Genomic DNA, 13,452 nt, shown 5'->3' with positions numbered 1-13,452 from the left:
AGGGTGCCAGGACATTGGTTTTTGAACACTGCAGTTGCTATGGTGTTCTCAGGGATTTTAGTGTGTTGCTATGCAATTGCAAAGATGTTCTGGATGGTTGCTAGGGTGTTTTGTATTTAAAAACAATATTATCAGCATGGCAGTCTGATGAAATGGGCAGTATATGTATATTGTATGTTGTTTAACTGAAAAACGTAAAACCGAAAGCTCAAGGCAGAGACTCCAATTGCCAAACATGAGCATTTTTATCCTTTGGGATACACATACATTTATCATTATAAAATTATATCCAGAGTGATTTTCTTTGTTCAAAAAGCCCTGCAAGGAACTATCTCCATAAATATCCGAGTGTGTCTGTTTTTAAAATAAGCAGCACTTTCTCATGAGATAAAACCTCTGTATGGGGGTGACAGGAAAAGCAAAAAGAAAAAAACAAAACAAAAAGGGCAGTGTGAACGTTTCGCTCACTGTTCTCTCTCTCGAGTCTGACTTCATCTATTCATGGACGGTCAACACATCAGTCAGAATCTCACATCCCGTGTCAGTTTATTTTTATCATTGGAGGAGAGAATAAACCCTATTAAGAAAGAAGCGCAACAGGAAAGACTCCCATTGAGCCACTGGGAAATAAAATGATTTGTTCTGAATTCAGCATCACATGGTGGATGTGCAGAGGGTATCAGTGCTGTCTTCTGTTTCATGATTAACTATTAAAGAGATATGGAGTTTGTTGTGGACACTAGCATCTCTTATAGCTATTGTAATGTAGAGAGAAGATCTATTCTGTCCATCTCGCTGGCACAGTTGTTGTCCCATTTCTGAAAAGATTATAAATAATGTTATATATTGGGGATGATGAAGTCAACAGGTGTTATTAAAATAAATCCAGTCATATATTGATGCATTTCTATTACGTTATTTAAGGCCAGATTTTTAGATTTGGAAATACCAACGAGTCGAGTTGGGAAATTATGGGGTCATTTGGGTGGGTGCACGATATGTTACCCCCAAATAGAAAACGGTGTAAAACAATTCTCATTAAAAAATGCAGAACATAGAAATAAAAGCAAATTAGGGAGCAATCGTCTTAAAAGGGTTTGACAAAAACATTTCAGGAAATATGCACACATTTAAAGCTTTTGTTTTTACTAAAGAATACAAAAATGTTGAAGCTTCTAAAAACGGCAAACCAAAATGAAAAATTACATTTGTTTAACTTCATCAAATTATTCTAAATATTAAACAATCCTAAGTGGTTTATGGATAAAATGGACATGTTAAAATAAAAATAAGATATATTTAAATAAGATATGTAATTAAATGCATTACTTTCCTTTTCTTTGAAGTCCTTCCGAACTCACAGGTCAGGACGGCCCTGTTTATCAGTAAAAGTCACACCCAGGTAAACGCTCTGATCTGAGAAGAGCCTCTCGCTGTTCTCAGATCAGTCTCAGATCACTATTAAATGTCAAAGGTCATGTGTAAACTGTGCTGACAGTGACTCACTCACTGCCGATGACACAGTTTTCTGTTATATTTTGTCCTGGATGTCTTGTGATGAGTTCTTTAATGCTTTGACCTTTACCTGAGACATTGCTTATGTTTATTTAACTGATCTTGGCTTTTGTGAAAAGGTCAGAACAAAGAAAACCTTCCTGCAAAACAAACGGTAAAAACAGTTCATGCAGATTAATTGATGTAGACAGTTCAAGAAAAACTAAAGCTTCTTATGGACTTATTTAGATTCATTTTCAAAGCTATTCTGAGGCGCTATTGTAGAAATATTCACAGGTGTATTCATCCCACAATAAATGTATGATTAATACAACCCATCTGTTGAAGTGAGAAGTTTTTGGAAAGTCCGTCCCAAATCATCCCAACAAGTTAACCATCCTTTGTACTGCAACACAATGGTGGTTACTCCTAAAAAGGCTCGAGACTCTGGCCTTTTGGGTTGTTCATCACCCCACACCTCTCACCTGACCAGATCCGTGTTTGAACCTGTCGTCTTGATGACATGACAGACAGTTTTGCAATTAAGTCAAAAACAGGTTTACAGTAAATCATATGACGAATAAGTCTGGCTATTTCGTCAGGTTGTCTTATAGGTTGTGTATAGTGATATTTGAAATGAATCCAGGTATCTGCTTCCTCACATTTTGGGCAGTGTGGAGGTGGTATGTTCATCACAGACAGGAAATGAGGTAAGAGTAGAGTAAGGCCCAATCCCAATTCTATTTTCTACCCCTTCGCCTACCCCTCGCCCCTTCCCCTTGCCTCTTGAAACAAAGTGGCAAGGGGAAGGGCTACAAATTTTCCGCTAAGAAATGGGACACCACTACTACACTGTTATACGACATCATATACGTCGTTGCTAGCTCGTCACGTCAGAGGACATGTGCCGATGCACCGGGTATATGACAAAAATATATTTTCTAGTATCGTGCAATCAGTGCTGTCCGCTAGCAAACTTTAGCGATTTTTTTGCAAACGTTAAAAGAACATCACCGTAAATACTAACACAAGATTGAATGTAACATACATAAAAGGAAAAATTGTCATAAAAATCCTTATTAATGGCAAAAATTACTTACATTTATGGGTCTGCTTGCTCGAGTGAGCGGCCATGTTGGAAATTTCTCTTAGCCCTTCGTTTGAAGTGAGGTCCCGAAAAATCTTCGTTTGAAGGGCTATCTGGCCCTTCCCCTTACCCCTAGCCCTCCAACCAAAAGAGAATTGAGACACCACTACCCCTTCACGTGAACGCGCCAAACGGAGGGGTAGGGGAAAGTGTAGGGGTAAGGGGTAGAATTGGGATTGGGCCTAAGTCTGCTTTTCTAGATCCTCACCGCTTGACAAATGTGATGCTTGATAAAATGGCAAGAGTAACGAAGTTAATACTTTGGCATTTTTATTTTGTTAGCACTTTTTATATTACATTTTATGTTTTGGTAAATTTGTGGTTACTTTAAACATGCTAGAAAACAACAATTTTGATTTACTTGTAATATTTGTAAGTCACAACATAATTCCCACAGCCACTTTTTTGTTATTTCATAATCGTCATTTAATACTTTTAATAATAATTTACTATTATTCAAAAATGAAAAATACAAATAAATAATGAGTTAGTGATCCTAAATTTTTGACTACCTTATCTAATACATATTTATACAAATATCAATCTATCCATTGTAGAACATATAAGTTGGAAAAAACATCTTCTGATGCTACTTGGACACGTCTTCAGTGATGAACCCGGGGTCTCTGGATGTTTCGGGTCTTTAATCATCATACACCCTCGCCCGGGCGACCAAGCCGGGGGTGATCAGCCCCCGACTTGTGTCCAAGTGGCGCGGTCAGCCACGGATCCCCCTACGGATCCACAGCCACCGCAAGGACCTTTCAGTGGCCTCCAAGATGTTCTTAATGGCCCTTCTGCGCTGCAGTCCTTTCCTACCAAGAAGGTTAAGAGTTTGCAGAATTGATCTGCCAGCGAAGCCCCGACACCCAACGTCAACTGGTTCACACCGTGCTCTCCAACCATTGCTCCAGCACTCTGTTACTGTAGGCAATTCACTAATGCTTGCCTACAGGACTATCACTAGAACTGCACCGGCACACTTTCACACCCTCCTACACCTCATCAAGAACGCTGCGTTCAGCAAACGAGCACCGTCTTGTATTGCCTTCTCCAAAGGGCAGTAAATCGCTTTCCCGCTCATTCTCCTTCATAACTCCTTCCTGGTGGAACATTCTTCCCAACTCAGTCCGGTCACACCTTCTCTCACAACATTCAAAAGACTACTTAAAACCTATCTCTTCTGTGAATCCTTGACAGGCAAATAAAAAAAAATCTCTTTCTCTCAACAGGTATTGTTATGGCTTTTGTGGAAACTAGTAACTTGGTATTAGCACCTATTGTATTATTGCTCCTGTATGACATATCGCTTTATTGCTCCCTGAACTCTCTGTAAGTCGCTTTGGATCAAAGCGTCTGCTAAATGACTATATGTAAATGTTACAAGGCCTGCATATTTAGCCTTCTTGCGTTCGTACGCTTCCTCAATTCGGTCTTCCCAGGGGACAGTCAGTTCTATCAAAACCACTTGCTTTGTAGACTCCTGTGTTAATACCATATCTGGGCGGAGCGTAGTAGTTGCAATGTTGGTTGGGAACTTTAACTGTCTTCCTAGGTCAACCTGCAGCTTCCAATCCAGTGCACTAGCAAGAAGTCCCCCTACTGAACCACACCACTGGTGAAACTTCTCTCCAGCTCTAATGAAGATGTAATATCGGGGAACATGTTGATTCTTGCTTTCTTGAATTGCTGTACTGATAGTATCTGCCAAAGACCTTAACACTTGGTCATGGTGCCAGCGATATCTCCCTTCCCCCAATGCTTTGGGCAGGCACTTAGGATATGCTCCAATGTGCCCATCTTCTGGCACAGCTGGCATGCTGGAGTGTCTGCCATTCCCAACAATGCGGATTGGCTGGGCTGGGAAGGACATCATACACTGATTGGATGAGAAACTTGATCTCCAGAGCTCTGTCCAGGTAATGTGTTGTGCTTCTGCACGCCCCCATCTGGTCCAAGCTCCTTGTTAGCATATGCTAACCATCTAGTCCTGCCCGCCCCAACTTTCCAGGGAGCCCGGAGTTGTCAATAGCTGTAAGCCAGGCTATCAGGTCACTCCTAGTTTGCTGAAAAGAATCTGCGTCCTTCAGGGACTGGTCATACATATTGCCCAGGCTTTTGATCGGCTTCTCTGTCACCGATGGAATCTGGATCCCTCCCATAGTGAAGCGGAACTGGTCTGCCACTCTCCCCTTCTTCAGGACCAGAGACCGAGACTTGGCTAGTTTAAAACTCATCCTTGCCTGTCATGAGCTTTTCCAGCCCTCGCAAGAGCCATCTGCACCCCGGAACTGTCCATGAATGCTCTTATGGGGGGTTGCCGAGTACCAGATCGAGACTTGGGGCCTCTACATTCCACCTCCGCTGACTTTAAGATCATATTCATGGCCAAAGAGAAGGGTGGAACGGAGATTGCACAGCCAGTGATTATGCCCTTCTCCAGTCGCTGCCAGGCAGATGTTAACGATCCCGAAGAGACTCTCAACCTGAAGTCACTATAATAATCCAGAATGATACTTCTGATCTTCTCTGGAATATGATACTTTATTAGTGCTATTTCGACAAGCTTGTGTGGATTAGAGCCATACCCGTTAGATGATACGAAACTGTTCAATGTTCACTGAAGCCTCTTCTTTCGGTAAACATACACCCTCTGCATGCCTTCACTGAACAGCAACCTTTCCTCTTCGCCAGACTGCCTTCAGATCTTCCAGAGTTTCACTAGAAGCCTTGGGCACTGCTCGTAAACTTTATATGGTACTCCGCTGGGCCCAGGGGCAGTGTTTGATCTTACTGCTCTGACTATTCCTTTGACCTCTTTCAGAGTCGGCTCAGAGGTGTCAAATTGAATCAGCGGTTCTAGAGGTGTCACCAATGCCTCACACTGACGAAATTCTTGCTCTCTCAAGTTGTCACTGAAGGTGAGATTGAGATACTGGTTTACTTCCTCCATGGAGCAACTGCGGCGGCCGCTTTGTATTTGACTAAGTAGCCTTTTGGTAAAGCCGAATGGATCGGCAATGAATGCACTACGCTTTTAGGCCCTCTCCTTGCACTTCCCACGGTGCCGCTCCGCCCGCCTAAGTATAATGAGCCTTTTCCTTATAATATCTGTAAGCTCGGACAGGGCAGTTTTTTCATCATCCTCTGCCAACTTATATTGACGCTTAAGAGATTTAAGTTCTTGCCTTAACTGGCTGATCTTGAGTTCTCGCCGGTTTGGTCTTGCTGGATTGTTCACACTACGCTCCTCAATGGCACAAAACCACTCTAACCCTATGGATATTATGAGGGTGCACATCGTCTGAAGTTTCTGATCAGCATTCCCCCTTGCTGTTACCTCTAGGATTTTATCTACATCTTCGTCCAACTGGAGCCACTCCTTCATATTGGTGGCAGGCCACCTCTCTCTATGTTGTTCCGATTTCCTGTGATGCATGGGGATCCGTGTTGCTTGGAGGTGCCTGGCTCCTCCTCCGTCTGACCAGGTTCTGTAGTCAGCACTGCCATGCTTGTATATATATATATACTGTTAATAATATGCCCTTTTCACATGACGTCACGCATCTTCTGTTCTGCCGCGAAGCAGTGTATCGTTACTTCCGCTAGCACTCCAGTTCATAAGGTGGCGGTAATGCACCTATAAGCTGGTTTGCCAACCGCCAGTAAAACTCAAGAAGAAGAAGTTACTTACGCTAGCGCCGCAGAATGGAGTTTACCAAGTCCCTTGCACATCTGCCACAAATACGGCTAGATGATGTACAATGTCTTGCAGACAAATTTTTGCTAACGACAAGATCAAAGCTAGAGAAAGGATACAAATTCTTCGTTGAACAGTACCTGTTTGATTATGAAGGTAAGTGTTTTGCCTTCTTTTTGTTTTAGCGAAGGTGCTAGGATAAGTAACGTTACTTGAATACGTGTTCTGTCAGGGTTTTTTTCACTGTTGTTAAATTCCAGCGCGATGGCAAAACAGAAGTTCTTCTTCTTCTTGTTGTTTGTTGCAAGACGGATGTTATGATACACTGCTTTGCGAAAAGGGCCTATAACTGTTAATGTCTTATATTAGATAGAATTAAGTATATACAGTGCAGTATGCAGAACTCTAGTATGCTAAAGATTCTACTGACATGTAACTAATGAGCTGTTGATGAACAAGCAGAGAACACTTACTCCCTCTTTCTCTCTCTCAAACACACAATACAGAAAATTGCTGTTTAAAACGTTTCTCTTGTCTTGTCTTTCTATATTTCAGTCCATTACACATGTTTCTAAAAGCAAACTGTGAGGTGTTTTCAACATATAAAAGGATATGAGGTAAGAAGAAGGAGCGTCCGGTAAAAACATCATACCCACATTTTCTGAACATCCCTTGAATGCAATCTTCACCCTGCGGTTAGATGACACTACAGTCTTTCTGTTCTTTGAAACATCACACACACACACACACACACACACCCTTCAGCGGGAGTTTGATTTGAGTGGCGGTCCTATTGTTCAAAGCTGCTTTTACCCCACATTGAAGCCGATGCGCGAATCAGGGACTCAGCAGATGGGAGAGATGACGGACTGCATAGATGCATGACTTCAGAGCGGAGTTTGGCACATGTATTGCTGACCTCAGTACCCGCACAGGTAGCCAACCAAAGGAACAGAATGGGAACGTTGGGATTTAACAGGTGTCGGTTTCCCAAAACACATAACAAAAGCCGGCAAATAGCCCCCTGCGGCTTTAGAAGTCACTTCTATACTCACATACACACATCCATGCAAAGGGAGTGACATCATCCACAATATTTCAGAGTCACAATTAAACGCATTTGTAGCTGTTTGAGGAATAATGTTATGCGTTGTCAATTTCAAACCAAATTGCATAAAAAAATAAAGTCAAATGTTTTCTTTGCGAAAACAGAACAGATAAACAGTCAATAGTTTATACAATGCATGAATGATAATTCTGCCATTATTTGCTCACTCTTGTAGACTTTTTCTTTCTTGGAACAAAAAAAATAAATTTAGCAAATTCTCTTCTGTTTCATAAAAAGCAGCCAATGGGGACAGGTGCTGTTAAGTTTCAACAATGAATATATCTAAATGAATATATAAATGTTTTTCTTATAATGCACTGCAATATTTAAAAAAAAATCTGTAAACTGGAAAAAAAATTATGTAAAATTATAGGATATACTGTAAGGATATATACAGTATTCAATTGTTTTCCCCATTTTTCTTGTAAATGTGTTGTCTTGTTCTGTAATTTTATAGTTTTTGACAGTGTTTCAAAAATAAACTGTAAAAAAAAATCTTGTTTAAAAGAACGGACATTTTCTAGGGCGCCAGAAATAAACTGTAAAATTACATTTCCCCTGTTTTTCTTGTAAATTTGCTGTCTTTTTCTGTAATTTTACAGTATTTAAAAATACAGTAAAATTCTGTTGTTTTGACATTTTACTTTAAAAATTTGTAAAACTACTAAAATAAACTAAAATTACAGTTTTTACAGTGTATATATACATATAAAAAAAAAACATTTTTGTTCCTTCACACATAATAAGTATTGTGTGACTTGAAATGTGAAGTGCCTATCCGAAAATGTATTTTATTATTGTATGTACTGTTATTTTGGAGGCACTCAGACTGTAAGTGTGCAGCCCTGAAATAACAAAATCTGTATAGCTGAAGGCAATTCAACTGGGGGAGATTAAAATGCACACGCACAAACACACGTGCACACACACACAAACCTGTAAACATCACATGCAGTAAAAAACAAGCACGTTCCACTCAGAGCAGAAAAGGAGGTGAAACACCACTCCTTTAATGACTTAATGTTTGTGTGCGCCTGTGCACACCTGCCCTGCAGCTATGAATTGTTTTGAACGAGGTTTGGCAAAAAGCCCCTCAGATTTTCATTCAGCATGAATCAGAGTGTGTGTGTGTGTGTGTGTGTGTCAAGGCTCGTGTGTCATGGTAAACAGGGAGCATTAGTGCTGACTGAACTCAGTTTCAGTGGAACAGTTTGAACATGCTGAAGAGAAACCACCCCCTCACATCTTTATCTTTTCTGTCCACAGCATGTGAGGCATACAGTATACTGTTTATTGTGTCACAGGCACATAAGTGTGCTCCTGTTTGCTAAAATATTGAGGCACAAATATCTGCAATCAAAAGTCAATATTCAAAGAGATCAGAATATGATCTTAAACATGTCTCATTTATGCCAAATTATAAATGCTAACATAAAATTGTCTCTCAATACCTCATTTCCCAGGTAAAAGTACACTTCCATAATGTATTTAAAGTAATCTATTGTCACACATTTTTGGTCCCAGTGAAATTCAAAATTACAATGCCTATTTTTTCATGAAATATTGCAACCCGAAGTTGCGATCGTTTTTACTTCCGTATTTTGAAGCATTTCCGAGTGAAATGGAATTTCTAATGAGAAAAATAGTGGACGTGGCTTTCGTATTTCTCTGTGATTTGATTGGCTGTATAAAAACAGCCGTTGCATTTTTAAATGGAACTGGCAGCAGACTGACAGTTCAAGGGGAGGAGTTAACGGATGCTCCGCCCAAGCCGTCTAGCATACGTCATTTAAGATGGATAGTCATTACAGGATTAAAGATTATGATGGCATAAGAATTTTAAAAAGAGAATGACCCACATTGATAAACTATTTACAATAAACGCTGCAATATTTCATTAAAAAATAGGCATTGTAATTTTTTATTTCACTGGGACTTTAAGTGCAAAATTTGTGCATGAAAGTAGAGCACCTTAAGTACATTGAAGTGTATTTCTATTTCACCTTACTTTTTTTAACCCGGTTCAGAAATTCTAGAAGAAACAGCCGAAAGTTTTAATATGAAAGTAATATACTTACTAAAAATTCAATGATGTCTTATGGGCTGTAAAAGAGCAACATTTGAGCTGTAAAAGTTTCTTTCTCATCACTTTAGCCAACATCTTAACTACACTAAAAACGTCCTCCTGCTGCCTCCACACTAAACCTTTGACTGCCTTCTCTTCCCTGTAGAAGTAAAAAACGAGGGCGAGGTATCAACAGATATTCTGGCACGCTAACAAACAGCCGGTTAAAAACATTACTGTGATTAATCCGCGAGTAAACACACGCAGGCGACTCATTATCTGTCTCACAGAGGAAATGTGACAACAGCCGAGTTCTGTTCAGCAAAGCTCAGCTTGAGGGGAATGAATGAAGGCCTCATTTGTATTTAGTCATTATCTGCATGTCCGAACGAGAGAAAGCAAAGAAAGATAAAGTATCTTGGGAAGACTTCATTCGTAGGGTGACAGACAGATTGCACAGGACTCAGATAAATCTTCCGGGCGAGTTTTAGTTGTGGAACTTGGATAGAGATTACAGTGGACGGCTTCTCTCTGCTGTGGGAAGCGAATGTATGGCCGTACAGAGATGTCAGATGGTCTGTCAGCTGTGTCGGCTGGGGTCCTGGCTGGCTAGCGGTCCTCACGGGGAGGAAGCCGAGTGTATGTGTGTGTGTATGAGGTCCAGACCTTGTTTCCTGCCTGTTTTAAAGTGGGTTTCTGGATGTGTTTCCGGTGTGTGATGGGGCCCAGACGTCAAGGTCAGACAGGCGGCCCAGTCCTGGAGAAAACCCAGCATTACTATAGTCCTAACTTAACATTCATCCAGAGACCAAACCCAGTGGGGTTTACAGTTCACCACAGTGGATCTTTTCACAAACAGCCAAGCCAGGTGGAGGGAAGTCATAATCTATGTGTGTGTGTGTGTGTGTGTGTGTGTGTGCACGCTTGACTCCTTCACACACTCCCTTGGCAGCCGTATGAAGGTCGGGCAGTCCTCCAGGGAGAACACACATAAACAGACCCAAGGCAAAGACACACACATCATACATCACTCAAACAAAAGCATGCTGCTCATTTTCACATGGTCAGGATAAAAGAATATTCTGTACGGTTGCACTCCTGATCTATAAAGCCCAAATAAAATGCAAAAAAAATCATTATTAGTGTTTGTTAATGTATCATTTTCTTTATTAGTATTGGTCAAAGAGACTGAAACCTTTAATCTTGAGTATTAAACATTTTCCCACACTCTGTGGTATCATAACTCACACTACAGAGCTGGGTGAGATGTTTGCCATTACTTTAATTTATTACTTTTACTTTTATTGCTTTTAAGGTTTCAGACATGTGATTTTCACCTGGCGGGTGGTGTTACATATATACATTTATATTACATTTATATAAAGGAGAAACTGGAGAACTTTTAAATTTGTAAAAAAAATTAAAACATCTCAGCCATGCCTGAGAATTGCAACATTTAAATTTTTTCACAAAAATAGCCAATTTTGTTAGCATTTTTCTTCGTAACAAGATAGACTTTTATTATGTTGTATTATTTCCATTTGTCTATTTATTTTTGTGTATTCTATTCTCTCTCTCTCTCTTTATCTCCCCCATCTGGTTTCCATATGTCAGCCTGGTCCAGTTCATTTATCAGAAGGTCCCCCGTCAAATGTCATCATACCAGCCAAAACACTTTACGTCATACACAGTAACACTAACTTCACAAACAGGTTACACACCAGTTGAGCTGAGAACACACTTCACAAGCTTTACATGAATATGTTTTTACCCTACGATTCTAACTCCACAGTGACGTTATATATTCTGTCATTGGAATCTCAGAGGCACGCTTGTGGAGTTGTCCAGCAGTTTTAACTGGGCCTCTTACATACCTTTACTATTTTGGTCTTGGTGAGTTTAACAGTTCACACAAAAATGAAAATTCTGTCATTATGTATTCAGCCTCATGTCATTCCAAACCCGTATTTCTTCTGCGTTTTCAAAAAAACCATTTTTTAAAAATATCATGGCCGCTCTTTTCCATATTATATATTCCAGTCAATGAGGACTGGAGCTGTATATCACTGTGGCGTACACATTATATTTTTTGATTTCTAAAACACAAGACATGACCAAAACATGACTCAAAATGAATTTGAGTTTGCACAACAAGTCTGCATTAAATCTCATTCCATTTTTCTTTTGTTAAAATGTTATTGTGTTGCAAAGTTTTCTTGTATTCATGCTTGTTGAAGGTTTCTTTTAAGTGTACATTGAGATGGATGTGACAAGGTTAAGTACTGCTATCAGATTTAATTAAACACAGTTCTCAATCACGGACGGTTGAAGTGACGAACAGTTGAAGGTAAAAGTGTGGCTGAAGGTCTGATAAAGATGCTTTGATGAGGATCAGATCTAGAATCAGACACAGGCGGTTATCGGTTAAACTGGTCAAAAACTCAAAGCTCCTTGTTGAAGTGATCATCGGGCAGGGGGTAACCGAAGTGTCTTTGTTTCAGAGACCCCATCACCTCTGGCTCCCTCGGGCAAATGTAACCCCTCTCTGTGACCCCTGGTGACCCCTGAACCGGTGGCAGTCCCTTTGACTGACACTCATCTGGGATAAATTACAACATCTTTAAGCAGCACCACGGGCACTAGGCCTGTGAAAATGAAACATATAGCTAATAGGTCTCATTTCTGTGATTTACAGTACATGACAGACTTCTGTAAAATATCTTTAATGACAATCATTGCAAGCCTCTGGTCTAGAACTTCAGTTGAGAGTGAGAATTTTAAACACCGTTCTCGTGGGGGGTGATCCAGCATTCTTACGGGAGGAGAGGGAGAGATTATATTGTCTTTCATGTGAAGGCCATGGCCCATGCTGATAGTGAAATCCTCCTATTGTGGATTCATAAAGCACGTCCAGCTTCTGTGAAAAACAGTCTGTCTGCTTTGGTTTAGAGTATTTCTGCTGTTTGTGCAAATACTATACAGTAAGAGAGTGTTCAAGCAAAACAAACATTGCCCTTATAAAATTAACTATGGTGCATAGTTTAGCTGTATAGTATTTATTGTAATAGCACAGCAATCAATGAAACCGTTGTAATTTTGCATAAGGTACCATAGTCTTACCATGGTATTTTTAAGACATGATAACGTGGTACTGCTATGTGTACCATGGTTCTAAATCATTACTATTCATGTATTTGGTATTTACATTACAAAACTGTTTCAGGTTAAACTGGTGCAGACATTAACCAGTATCCTAATCTGGGCACCAAAAGACAATATATTAAACAGCTATACTAATTCAAATATTTAAATATACAACATATATCACTTTAATATAGATTTTAAACGTGCCAACACAAACAATCCTACATGTTTTTTAAGGTTTTAAAATTAAACAAATCTGATCCCATTTAATATTACACGACCATACATTTATCAGGTGTTACACAAAATCCCTGACTTTAGATGAAAGAAAAACACACCACTGTGGTCTCAGGTAGTAGATTAAGGGGCCATACGGGATTTTGTCTGTCCCTGTATTTAGTTACCCCTACAGCCGTAATTCACGCTGTTTCCTTTGTGTCGATCTGGTGTACCTGAGCTCATACACAGATGGAGGAGAGAAAAGACCAGCGTTCTGATGAGTGCTTACGTATGTCACAGACATATGCATGAATTCCCGGCTAATGATTCATATACTTGTATTTAAGTGATGTGGTATTCTTACGAGGTTCAAAAACAATATTAAAACATAAGTTTGATTTGCAAATAAATAACTCCACACTAATTGTTAGATGATCTGGATTGTGCTCAGAGAGCTGATGATCATTGTGGCAAAGCTTGAAGCAACTGTTTGACAATGCTGACATCGCAAGAGATAGATTTTCACCCTTGGAGCTCACAAACTCTTTACTGGACTTAAAAACACTTCTCAGATG

At 40.0% G+C, this 13,452-nt stretch overlaps 1 pseudogene; it reads right to left on the bottom strand.

The window, feature by feature from the left end:
- Positions 1 to 3,161: 3,161 nt before the first annotated feature.
- LOC130571654 (uncharacterized) lies at positions 3,162 to 6,915 on the bottom strand (annotated as a pseudogene).
- Positions 6,916 to 13,452: the final 6,537 nt, after the last annotated feature.

Source organism: Triplophysa rosa, linkage group LG20 (assembly GCF_024868665.1).
Source record: "Triplophysa rosa linkage group LG20, Trosa_1v2, whole genome shotgun sequence".
NCBI classification, from domain to species: domain Eukaryota; kingdom Metazoa; phylum Chordata; class Actinopteri; order Cypriniformes; family Nemacheilidae; genus Triplophysa; species Triplophysa rosa.
The sequence above is the reverse complement of the archived record's forward strand: the minus strand, read 5'-3'. Positions and strand labels throughout refer to the sequence as shown.